Here is a 13,140-nt window from a genome sequence, read left to right as displayed (position 1 = left end):
CCCAGACTCTGCCTCGCCTTGCCACCAGAGGGCTCCATGAACTCTCTTAATTGGGTCCTTCTTTATTCATTATTGTATTCACCTGTGCATTGTTAAATGCCTACTATTTAAGTGGTATTCACTTTATGTTCTTTGCTCAGTCTTGAGTTGCACTGCCTGGAGATACCTTGTGCTGGTCTGCTTGCCTGTATTCTGTACTATTGTTATTTTGTTTATGTCAAGTAAAGTCTACCTTTATTTTGCAACCTTACCTCTGCCTCAGTTTGCCTTACTGCAGTTGGGTCCACCGAGTTCCGATCCTCACACTCACATTCCGCCATGTGCCTTCTCCCGCCTTAACAAAGATGGACTGAAAGGGGGAAAAACTGGGTAGATTTGCACCTTTTGTTAGTGTCCCTGGGGGCACTAAAGGGGTGCAAATCTCCTAGCACCCGGGCGCAACGCAGCTGACGTCTCCAGCGAAATTCAGCAGGAGGTTAGTGGCGGCGGTAGCCAATAGCGCCCCGTGGCGCTGTGTGCCGGCGATGACATCATCGCTGTGCGCAGCACCCCGCTTGCGCCCCGGCCGCAAACTTCGCTTGCGCCCCCTGACATATCGCCAGACGATATGTCCGACAGGGTCAGGGGTGCCACCCAATTTTTCCCCTAAAGACTCTTGTTAGACGAGCTGTGATTGTTAACCAACAAACTGGTTTATTTTACATAAAATATCAGAATGAATACAATAGAGTTTTCACAGTAACAAGGGGATGGAAGGGAAAAATAGAGGCGAGGAGGGAGAAGAAGTGGGTAGAGAGAGGAAAGGGGAAGGGAGTGGAGAAGGGAGGGGAAAGGAGTTGGAGGAGAGGGTAGAGGAGGAGAGAGTGGAGAGGAGAAGGAAGAGGAACAGAGAGGAAGGGGTAATTGGGGACAGGGAGAGGAGGGGTGGGATGGTGAGGGAGGGGGGAATAGGGGGACAAGGAGAGGAGGTCGGGATGGTGATGAAGGGTTGACAGGGAAAGGAGGGTTTGAACGGGAGAAAAAGAGGTGCAGAATGTGGGAGAGGGGACGGGTGGAGAGGAGGGAAGGAGTGGGGCCACAGCAACAGGAGGACCAGAACAAGGGCACAGGGAGCGGAGAGGCAGAATGGGAAGAGGTGAAGAGACAAGAGGAGGGGAGGTGCAGAGGCAAGGGAAGAGAAGGGCAGGTGGAATGGGGATTGAGAAGTGGAGCAACAGGAGTGGAACAGGATGATAGGGAGAGGAGGGGCATAATGGCAAAGAGGAAAGGAGAAGGAACAGAGGAGTGGAGTGAGGAGAGGGTGGAATAAGGAGAGGAGAGAGGAAAGGGGTGGTGAGGAGAGGGTATATTGAAAGGAGGGGAGCGCAGGAGTGGGGGGATGAAGTAACAAAGGTGAAACAAGGACAGGAGAGGAGAGAGGTACAAGGTGAAAGAGGGCAGGAACAAGGAGAGGAGAAGCAGAAATGGGGGAGAGAAGGATGAGAGGAGTGGTGAAATGGGAGAAAGGAAAAGGGTTGCAGCACCAGGGGAGCAATGGGGAGGGTAGAGGGAGAGAGATAAGGAGGAGAGAGGGGGCGAGCGCATGGGGAAAGAGACAAAGCAAGGAGAGATGGCAAGGTGGCGAGCACTCACCATTTTCAATATCTAATAGCTAAATGCTGTAGAATGTCTATAGCAGCTTCACTTCATTCGTAGTCCTTTTTGCCAACATTTGGCATCATCCCAAATGTTGCCAGCCAAGATGCTGAAAACAGTCAATGCCTGATTAATAACTGAAATGTTATTACATGATAATCCTCAGTTAAGTACCTGGAAATACTTTGGCATATAAACAGAAAATGCTGGAAATATTCAGCAGGTCAGGCAGCATCTGTGGAGAGAGAAACAGAGTTAATGTTTCAGGTCGTCAGAACTAGCAAAAGTTAAGAGATGCAACAGATTTTGAGCAAGTGCGGAGGCAGTGTATGTATATAGTCCACCTTTTGGCCGAAGCACTGATTTTCTTGGGCTTTTTTGGCTGGCTAGAAACTAGCTTCTAAAAGTCAAAGATTTTGCTTGCTCAATGTGAATCCATACGAACAAAATTAATCATTAAGTCAGAACATGAATCATTTATTTGTACAGTCTGGATACGAGCAGGAATTGTAAATATATATAAAAGGTTACATTAAGCGGGGAAACTAAAATGCAGCTTGCAAACTATTTCCTTCCTGTGTGACATTACACAAGCAAAATGCTAATTATAGATGCCAGACAAACAGAACGACAGCAAAATGTACAAAACATGGCCATTACAAGTTCAGCAATGCAACACTGGCCCAGTAATTCCTGTCACAACGCGTGAGTAAGGACGGGGTACTCACGCGTGTGCCCGGAGGAATTGCCGGTTTTCAGCATGCACAGCGCATGCGCTGAAAACCGGCATTTCCTGTCCTCTGACCCAAGGGGTTAAGAGGCAGAACGCTTGCGACTTGTGATGCAGCGCGTGCGCAGTGAAATTCCTTTTTTTTCCAGAGTTGCCCGAGTGTAAAGGCCTCCGGTTTTTACGCGTGGAAAAACCAGACGTAAGTACTTAGTTTTACAGGTAAGTGGTCTTTTAGTACAATTTAGAATTTTTTTTTCCACAGGTTTATTATTTTTAAAGAATTTACAGTAAGGTAAGTTTAGTTTTAGACCGTATTTTTTAAAAATTATTTTTTTCAAAAATTTGATTGTTTAAAATATTTTTTTAAATGTATTTATAGTTAATATAATCAGTGGGGTGTCTTTTAAAATTTTATTTAAAGTTTAAGTAGTGTTTTGGCAGCCCATACTTTTCATGAGTTTGACAGTTCTTACTCTCAAACTCATGAATGAAATTTCCCCTCCCCTGATTGGCTGCACAGTGCTCACCTGATCCCAGCCGGCACATCGCACTAACTACGCCGCTGGATCAGGTAAGCACAGCGCGCCGACATCTGAACCGGGCCAGTGACAGGAAATGCAAGCAGGCCCGGGCTTCAGATGTCGGCGCACAGGGTGAGTGCACATCGGGGGCTTGCACGCGCGGCAAGCTCCCGATCCTAATTTCAGGGCCACTATTCAAGTACAACTGAATAGCAACCAGAATTTATGGCAATGATTAGAGCTTATCTATCACCACAATTGTCCAGAAAAGTTAATTAAGTTGTTTCATTAATTATTAATTCTCAATGAAACTTTAATAAGTGTTTCTGCATCAGAAGTTTTCACTATTTAATTTTTTGGGGGTCTTATTTTCCAACTCACAAAGTAGTACTATTTTTGCAGAAACAGTTACATTTTGTGCTAATTTCCTCCACAACACGAAGAATGGAAGCAGTTAAGAACCACAACTTTGGTCAAATCCATTAATTATACTCTTAATCAAAAAGGTAAACACTCCCGGCACATTCTAACTTTGAAAAGTTCAGTAGACTTGATCCCTGATACACTTGGCTATATTTTGTTAAGACTTGAATCAGGGTTATGCTCGGTGCAGCCTTTCTCCAAACTTCAGATCTTTCTATCGTACTTTCATTATTCATTCAACAAATCAATCTAAACAGGAACAGAAAATATAGAAAAAATATAGTACAAAAAATGTATTTAATTATTCAAAGTGCCATTGTTTCTTTGTTAAATTTTAGTGGATTAACTATAATTGTGGAAATCAGCTCTAAGAACTGGACAATCTTCATGAAATGCTAGCTAATTATAAGAAAAAACACAAGAAATGCTGGACATACATAGCAGACTGTTAGCATCCGAATAAAGAAATCTTTCTCCAGCTCAACATGGGGAAACCCACAGTCATTTTCACGCTTCCCTTTCTACCTGCATACCCACCACTTAGCTATGCCTCTTTAGCTATTCACACAACCTGTGTCTTGTATATGTTCTTTATGTCTTTAATTTCTCTTATTAGGTGTCAGCCGTGGCTCAGTGGGTGGCACCCTTGCCTCTGTGGGTTCAAGTACCTACTTCAGAGACAAAATTGGCCAAGTGACAGGAAACAGAGAGTAGTGGTGAGCGGTTGTTTTTCAGACTGGAGGAAGGTATACAGTGGTGTTCCCCAGGAGTCGGTACTGGGACCACTGCTTTTCTTGATAAATATTAATAACTTGGACTTGGGTGTACAGGGCACAATTTCAAAATTTGCAGATGACACAAAACTTGGAAGTATAGTGAACTGTGAGGAGGATAGTGATAGATTTCAAGAGGACATAGACAGGCTGGTGAAATGGGCGGACACGTGGCAGATGAAATTTAATGCAGAAAGTGCGAAGTGATACGTTTTGGTAGAAAGAATGAGGAGAGGCAATATAAACTAAAGGGGGTGCATGAACAGAGAGACCTGGGGGTATATGTGCACGAATCGTTGAAGGTGGCAGGGCAGGTTTATTTCTTATTAGTTCCTGGGACGTGGGCAAGGCCAGCATTTATTGCCTATCCCTAGTCGCCCTTGAGAAGGTGGTGGCGAGCCGCCTTCTTGAACCACTGCAGTCCCTGTGGTGAAGGTTAGAGAGGGAGTTCCAGGATTTTGACCCAGCGACTATGAAGGAACAGCGATATATTTCCAAGTCAGGATGGTGTGTAACTTGAAGGAGAACTTGGAGGTGGTGGTGTAAAACACTGGTTCGGCCTCAACTGGAGTACTGTGTCCAATCTGGGCATCACACTTTAGGAAGGTTGTGAAGGCCTTAGAGAGGGGCAGAAAAGATTGACGAGAATGGTTCCAGGGATGAGGGACTTCAGTTACGTGGATAGACTAGAGAAGCTGGGGTTATTCTCCTTGGAGCAGAGAAGGTTGAGAGGAGATTTGATAGAGGTGTTCAAAATCATGAGGGGTTTAGACAGAGTAGATAGAGAGAAACTGTTCCCATTGGCGGAAGGGTCAAGAACCAGAGGACACAGAGTTAAGGTGATTGGCAAAAGAACCAAAGGCGACATGAGGAAAAACTTTTTTTACGCAGCGAGTGGTTAGGATCTGGAATGCACTGCCTGAAAGGGTGGTGGAGGCAGACTCAATCGTGGCTTTCAAAAGGGAATTGGATAAGTACCTGAAGGAAAAACATTTGCAGGGCTACGGGGAAAGGGCGGGGGAGTGGGACTAGCTGAAGTGCTCGTGCAGAGAGCCGGCACGGGCTCGACGGGCTCAATGGCCTCCATTCTATGACTTGTGCACAGAAACTCAGCTGGTGCTTCTGGACAGTACTGAAGGAATGTTGCACTGTTAGAGGTTCCATCTTTCAGATGAGATGTTAAACCCTCTCAGGTGGATATAAAGAACCCCTGGTACCATTCAAAGAAGAGCTGGGGAGGTGTCCTGGCCAATATTTAACCCTCAACCAACACCTAAAAGCAGACGATCTGGTCATTTATTTCATTGCTGTTTGTGGGACCTTGCTGCATGCAGATTGGCTGCTGCGTTTCTTAGATTGCAATAGTGACTACACTTCAAAATACTTAATTAGTTGTAAAGCACTTTGGGATGCCCTGAGGTTGTGAAGGGCCCCATATAAATGTGACTTCTTTTTGTCTTGATTATGCCTCCTTTTGTCTCGTGTTAATGTCACTTCAGCCATTTAACCATCTTCTATTTTTCATTTAAGCACTTCACAGGTCATTCTATTTCCTATCCCGTGTGTGTCTGTGTTCCCCTCCCTCTTCCTGCTGTTCTGTTATTTTTTTTAAATGCTGTTCATCTGCAGTTAAACATTAATGCATCTGTTCTCTTCACAGATGCTGACTGATCTGCTGAGTGTTTTCAGCATGTGGTAGCAGCTTGGTTAAAAGAGAAACAGAATAGTGGTTAATGGATGATTTACAGACTGGAGGGACGTAAACAGTGGTGTCCTCCAGGGCTCAGTATTGGGACCATTGCTGAGTGTGAGTGTGAGTGTGAGTGTGAGTGTTGGTAACTTCAGGAGAACATAAAGAGGTTAGTATCTTGGGCATATAGATGTCCGATGAAATTTAATGCAGAGAAATACAAGGCGATACATTTTGGGAGGATGAATAAGGAGCTAATGTACAAATTAAATGGTAAAACTTTAAAAGAACTAGAGGAGCAGAGAGACTTCGGGTTTCAGATGCACAAAGCTTTAAAAGTGGAAGGACAAGTTGATGAAGCTGTAAAATAAAAGCATATGGAATCTTCGGTTTTGTAAATAGGAGTATAGAGTACAAAAGAAAAGAGGTAACGATAAACCTATATAAATCATTGGTTGGGCTGCTGCTGGAATATTGTATCCAGATTACTTGAGGAAAGAGGTCAAGACCCTGGAGAGGGTGCAGAAGAGATTTAACGAAGATGATTCCAGGTATGAGAGACTTTAGATATTAGACCAGAGAAACTGCATCTCTTTTCATTGGAGCAAAGTACATTAAGGGATGATAGAGGTGTTCAAAATTATTAAGGGATTTGATAAAGTAGATCAGGAAAAAGTATTTCCACTGTTCAGTGAGTCAATGACTGGAGGACTGAAATTTAGATCACCGCCAAAGAACAATTCAGCAACAGGGAGGTTACTAGAGATTTTTTATGCAGAGGAGTAGTTAGGACATGGAAGTAGATGCCATAATAGCCTTTTAAATGTTTCTGGATAAATCATAGAATCATAGTATGATACAGCACAGGATGTCAATCGGCCCGTTGTGCCTCAGCTGGCTCTTTGTTAGAACTATCGAAATACTTCCACTGTCCCACACGTTCCCCATAGCCCCACAATTTTTTTCCCTTCAAGTATTTATCCAATTACCTTTTGCTAGTTACTGTTGATTCTGCTTCCACCACCCTTTCAGGCAGTGCGTTCCAGATCACAACAACGCGCTGTGTAAAATAATGTTTCCTCATGTTGCCTCTGGTTCTTTTCCCAATCCCTTTCAATCTGTTACTCACCCTACTGCCATTGGAAACACTTTCTCCTTATTTGCTCTCTCCAAATTGTTCATGATTTTGAACACTTCTATCAAATCTCCTCTTAACCTTCTCTGCTCTAAGGAAAACCACAGCTTCTCCAATCTCTCCACATAACTGAAGTCCCTCATCCCTGATGCCAGTCTAGTAAATCTTTTCTGCACCATCTCTAAGGCCTTAACATTCTTCCTAAAGTGTGGTGTCCAGAATTGAACACAAACCGCCAGTTGAGGCCTAACCAGTGTTTTATAAAGGTTTAGCATAACATCCTTGCTTTTGTACTCTATGCCTCCATTAATAAAGAAAGACTTGCATTTATATAGAGCCTTTCATGACCACTGAACATCCCAAAGTGCTTTACAGCCAATGAAGTACTTTTTGAAGTGTAGTCACTGTTGTAATGTAGCCAATTTGTGCACAAGTTCCCACAAACAGCAATGTGATATTGACCAGATAATCTGCTTTAGTAATGTTGGTTGAGGGATAAATATTGGCCAGGACACCGGGGATAACTCCCCTGCTCTTCTTTGAAATAGTGCAATGGGATCTTTTACATCCACCTGAGAGGGCAGACGGGGCCTCGGTTTAATGTCTCATCCAAAACACGGCACCTCTGACAGGGCAGCACTCCCTCGGTACTGCACTGGAGTGTCAGCCTAGATTTTTGTGCTCAAGTCCTGGAGTGGGACTTGAACCCACAACCTTCTGATTCAGAGGCAAGGGTGCTACCCACTGAGCCACTGACTGACGAAAGCCAAGGATCCCGTATGCATTTTAACAGCCTTCTCAACTTGTCCTGCCACCTTCAAAGATTTGTGTACATGCATCCCCAGGTCTCTCTGTTCCTGCACCACCTTTAAAATTGTACCATTTAATTCATATTGCCTCCCCTCATTCTTCCTACCAAAATGTATCCCTTTGTGGCAAAACCACTAAGGGACTTACATAATTGTCTGTAACCAATGTTATTACCTCTAGCATTAATTGTCTGTAACCAATGTTATTACCTTTCAAGTTGGCTCTGGTTAAACAGAGCTAGATCGACAACATCGCGATCTGACGCGATGACGTCATCACGTGGGTCACGTGACGTCCCCTTCGGCGGGAAACGTGATGACGTCATGACGTCAGAGGTAGAGGGCGGGGCCAGCTAGTCCTCGTGTGGATTGAAAGAGAAAAGACCTGTTTTGAGCTTCTCGTGTAGTTTCTTGTTTTGTAAAGTTCTTAGACAATAAATTCAGTTTGTTAACTTCCAGTAAGTTATAGATTCTTTGTTAGGAGTGCAGAGACTCCTACAACTTCAAACTTCTCTGTTAAATTTCATCTGCCATGTGTCTGCCTATTTCACCAGTCTGTCTATGTGCTACTGAAGTCTATTATTATCCTCTCATTGTTTACTACATTTCCAGGTTTCGGTTCATCAGCAAACTTTGAAATTATGCCCTGTATACCCAATTCCAGGTCATTAATATACATCAAAAAGAGCAGTGATCCCAATACCTGGGGAACACTGTTAAATCCGTGAATCTTTAGGTAGTGTGTCCTTCAAATAAACGACAGAGACTGCAGAGGAACAATCAACAGGTGTTTACTGGATGAGGGTTGCTCTAAAACTAAAAGTACAGATCCCTACTCAGGGTTTATATACAGGTGTGGTCACTGCCGGTACTACAGTATACAGGAGCTGTAAAAAGTAGTTCTCCCCTTAAAGGTACATACACTACAATTCCTCCCCTTTTAGATTAACAGTACCATAACATTCATTTAACAGTTAACACTTTTAACATGCAACATTAACTGAAAATAGTCCATTTATAAATTCAGTCTTGGGGCGGCTTCCTGATCCTTTCTGGATAGCGCCTTTCCGGAGTGTCTTGCTCTTGGTGTGGAGGCGATTCTGCCCCCCTGTCGTCGGTTGGTTCATCAGCTTCCGATGCTACTGTTTCTGAGGTAGATGCTTGTGGTAAACCACTTTTATCGTTCACTATCGTTACACTATAGTTATCACTGTTCTATCGTTACTCTATGGTTATCACTGTTCACACTGTTGTATCACTATACGAGGTCGCCTCTTGTCACGCTGCTATACCTGGGCTGACCACTGCTGACTCCGCCCATGACTCCACCTACCTGCCCAGGTATAAAGGTAGTCGACTGGCTGGCATTCCTCCTTGTTGTATCCGATCACCCACGAGGGTGGGCTCTGTTATTTAGCCAATAAAAACCTATAGTTACTTTCTTAACTCGTCGCTTTTCATTGGATGAATTGATAGGTATATCAATTTTATTGGCTAAATTTTAAAATGTCGACACCTGAGCAGTCAAATGACCAGCCAAGCGACCAGCCAGACGCCCAGCTACAACAGCCACAGCAGGCGGCCTGGCCGCGAGCCCTCAGACCACCGTACCTGGATCTAAACCCACAGGCAGCAAACTCAGCCCTCGACTTCGAACACTGGCTGAGCTGCTTCGAAGCCTACCTGGGAGAATCCGGCGTGCCTCAGAAATCCATGCTAAGAGTTCTGAACGCCCAAGTGAGCCCTAAAGTATTCGCACTCATCCGGGACCTTAAAACATACGAGGACGCCATCAACCGGCTGAAAAGACAGTACCAAACCCCGGTAAATTCCATGTATGCCAGACACCTCCTAAGATCCCGCCCGCAACAGCCAGGAGAGCCCGTGGAGGAATGTTTACGGGTGCTACAAGCACTCGGCAGAGACTGTGACTTTAAAGCGGTAATGGCGGCAGAAAATACTGAAGACAATGTCCGCGATGCCTTCGTGAAAGGCCTGCGGTCCGACTACTCACGGCAAAGACTACTGGAAGCAAGGGACCTCGACCTGGACAAAGCTGCAGCCCTCGCTCTCTCTCTAGAGGTGGCCCATTGGGACCTCGAGGCATACTCAAGGTACTGTAACTCGCGACCCTGGGACTTGGGACCGACCCCGACCGCGATACCCCCCGCAGCAACCCCCCTGGGACCTACCTCAGCGTCGGCGTCCCGGACCCGATCGAGACCGCCACCCCCGGTACCGGCTCCGACATCGGACCCCCGCGATCAGGCCGCCGGCTGCTTCTTCTGCGGCCAGGCGAAACACCCGAGGTCGCGCTGCCCAGCCAGGAACTCTACCTGCTCAAACTGCATGAAGAAAGGCCACTTCGCTAAGGCCTGCAGAGGTGGATCATCAGAGGCCAGCAGTGCCACATGCGAGCTGTGGGGGCGGCCATCTTCCTTCAAGGCAACAGAGGCCAGCATCCCCACATGTGAGTCATGGGGGCGGCCATCTTTGATACAGGCAACCGACACCAGCAGTGCCTCATGTGAGTTATGGGGGCAGCCATCTTCTCCGCCATTTTGTCCAACCTCGTGGGAGACGCCATTTTACCCACCACGCCCGACCGCCACCGTGCCTCTAGACCCGACTACCGCCTCAACCGCAGACTACAACAACTCGCTCAGCTATACACTAGCCTCCGTCACACTGGACCAGGCCCGCCCGCATCACCTGTCCAAGTCGATGATGGACATCAAAGTAAACGGCCACGCCACGACCTGCCTGTTCGACAGCGGAAGCACGGAGAGCTTCATCCACCCAGACACGGTGAGCCACTACTCCCTCCCTGTCCTGCCAACGCGCAACCGGATCTCGATGACATCGAGGTCACACGCCACAGACATCAGCGGCTACTGTGTTGTGACCCTGTCGGTTAAGGGTACGGAGTATAAAAATTTTAAACTCCTCGTCCTGCCCCAGCTATGCGCTGCCGTCCTACTAGGCCTAGACTTCCAATCCCACCTCCAAAGCGTCACGCTAGCATACGGCGGACCCCTCCCCCCACTCACAGTCGACAACCAGCAGATTTTAAACCGCCCACCGCGTAACACCTGCGGCCTATCCACCCTCAAGGTCCCGCCACCTTCCCTGTTCGCTAACCTCACCCCCGACTGCAAACCCGTCGCTACCAAGAGCAGGCGGTACAGCGCCGGGGACAGAGCTTTCATTAGCTCTGAGGTGCAGCGTCTCCTGAAGGAGGGCATCATCGAGGGGAGCACCAGCCCCTGGCGTGCCCAGGTCGTGGTCGTTAAGACCGGCAATAAAAACCGCCTGGTCATCGACTACAGCCAGACCATAAACAGGTACACCCAGCTGGACGCATACCCCCTTCCCCGCATATCTGATATGGTCAATCAGATTGCGCAGTACCGGGTATTCTCCACCATCGACCTTAAGTCGGCCTATCACCAACTCCCTATCCGCCCTGAGGACCACCAGTATACAGACTTCGAGGCGAACGGCCGCCTCTACCACTTCCTTAGGGTTCCCTTCGGCGTCACCAACGGGGTTTCGGTCTTCCAAAGGGAGATGGACCGGATGGTTGACCAGAACGGGCTGCACGCCACGTTCCCCTATCTAGATAACGTCACCATCTGCGGCCGCGACCGGCAGGACCACGATGTTAATCTGGAGAGATTCCTCCGTACGGCCCAACGGCTGAACCTCACCTACAATAAGGATAAATGTGTGTTTAACACCTCGCGCCTTGCCATCCTCGGCAGTGTAGTAGAGAACGGAGTCATCGGCCTTGACCCCGAAAGAATGCGCCCCCTCATGGAGCTACCCCTCCCCCACTGTCCAAAGGCACTGAAGAGAACCCTGGGGCTCTTCGCCTACTATGCCCAATGGGTGCCCAATTATGCGGACAAAGCCAGACCCCTCATGAAGTCCACATCCTTCCCCCTTACGGAGGAAGCGTGCGCAGCATTCTCCCTCATTAAGGGAGACATTGCCAAGGCCACTATGCACGCAGTGGATGAGTCCATCCCCTTCCAAGTCGAGAGCGATGCATCCGACTTCGCCCTAGCCGCCACCCTTAACCAGGAGGGGAGACCGGTGGCCTTCTTCTCAAGGACCCTACAGGGCCCTGAGATCCGACACTCGTCGGTCGAGAAGGAGGCCCAGGCGATTGTGGAGGCGGTACGACGCTGAAGGCACTACCTGGCAGGCAAACGATTTACCCTCCTTACCGACCGACGTTCGGTCGCTTTTATGTTTAATAACAAGCTGAGGGGCAAAATCAAGAATGACAAGATCTTGAGGTGGAGAATCGAGCTCTCCACCTACGATTATGATATCTTGTACCGGCCAGGTAAGCTGAACGAACCCCCCGATGCTCTGTCACGAATTACATGCGCCAGCGCGCAAAGTGATAGACTTCAGACCCTCCACAACGACCTCTGCCACCCCGGGGTCACCAGACTTTACCACTTCATTAAGGCCCGCAACCTGCCCTACTCCATCGAGGAGGTCAGGACCATGACCAGGAACTGCCAGACCTGTGCCGAGTGCAAACCGCACTTCTTTAGGCCGGACAGAGCAAGCCTGATCAAGGCCACCCGCCCCTTCGAGCGCCTGAGCATCGACTTTAAGGGGCCCCTCCCGTCCTCTGACCGTAATGTGTACTTCCTCAACATTGTTGATGAGTACTCCCGTTTCCCCTTTGCCTTCCCCTGCCCAGACATGACCAGTACCACGGTCATTAAATGCCTGAACGACCTCTTCGCCTTGTTCGGGTTCCCAAACTATATACATAGTGACCGGGGCTCCTCCTTCATGAGCGAGGAACTCCGTCAGTTCCTACTAGCGAGAGGTATTGCTGCAAGCAGGACCACCAGCTACAACCCCCGAGGGAACGGCCAGGTAGAAAGAGAGAACGCGACGGTATGGAAGGCCGTCCTCTTAGCCTTAAAGTCTAAGGGCCTCCCAACCTCCCGCTGGCAGGAAGTCCTCCCGGCAGCGCTGCATTCCACCCGGTCACTACTTTGCACTGCCATCAACACCACCCCCCATGAACGAATGTTTGCTTTCCCCAGGAAGTCGACTACGGGAACCACGCTACCAACCTGGCTGACCTCCCCGGGGCCCGTCTTGCTGCGAAAGCACGTGAGGGCCCATAAAACGGACCCCCTGGTCGAGAGGGTGGACCTCCTGCACGCCAACCCCCAGTACGCCTATGTAGCATACCCAGACGGGCTGGAGGACACAGTCTCCTTACGAGACCTCGCACCCTCGGGCACTCCGGAGACACCACCTTCACCCCCCCCCACCAACCCCCAATTCCAGACCAGGTAGACGGCATGCCGGAACCCCACGAGCCTTCGCCGACCACGCAGACACCAGCATTAACACCGGATAATGCAACACCGCCGCTGCGACGAT

This window comes from Somniosus microcephalus, chromosome 18 (genome assembly GCF_052327205.1).
Source record: "Somniosus microcephalus isolate GS21.2 chromosome 18, FLI_Smic_1.0, whole genome shotgun sequence".
In the NCBI taxonomy this organism is placed as follows: domain Eukaryota; kingdom Metazoa; phylum Chordata; class Chondrichthyes; order Squaliformes; family Somniosidae; genus Somniosus; species Somniosus microcephalus.
Note: the sequence above shows the minus strand (reverse complement) of the source record.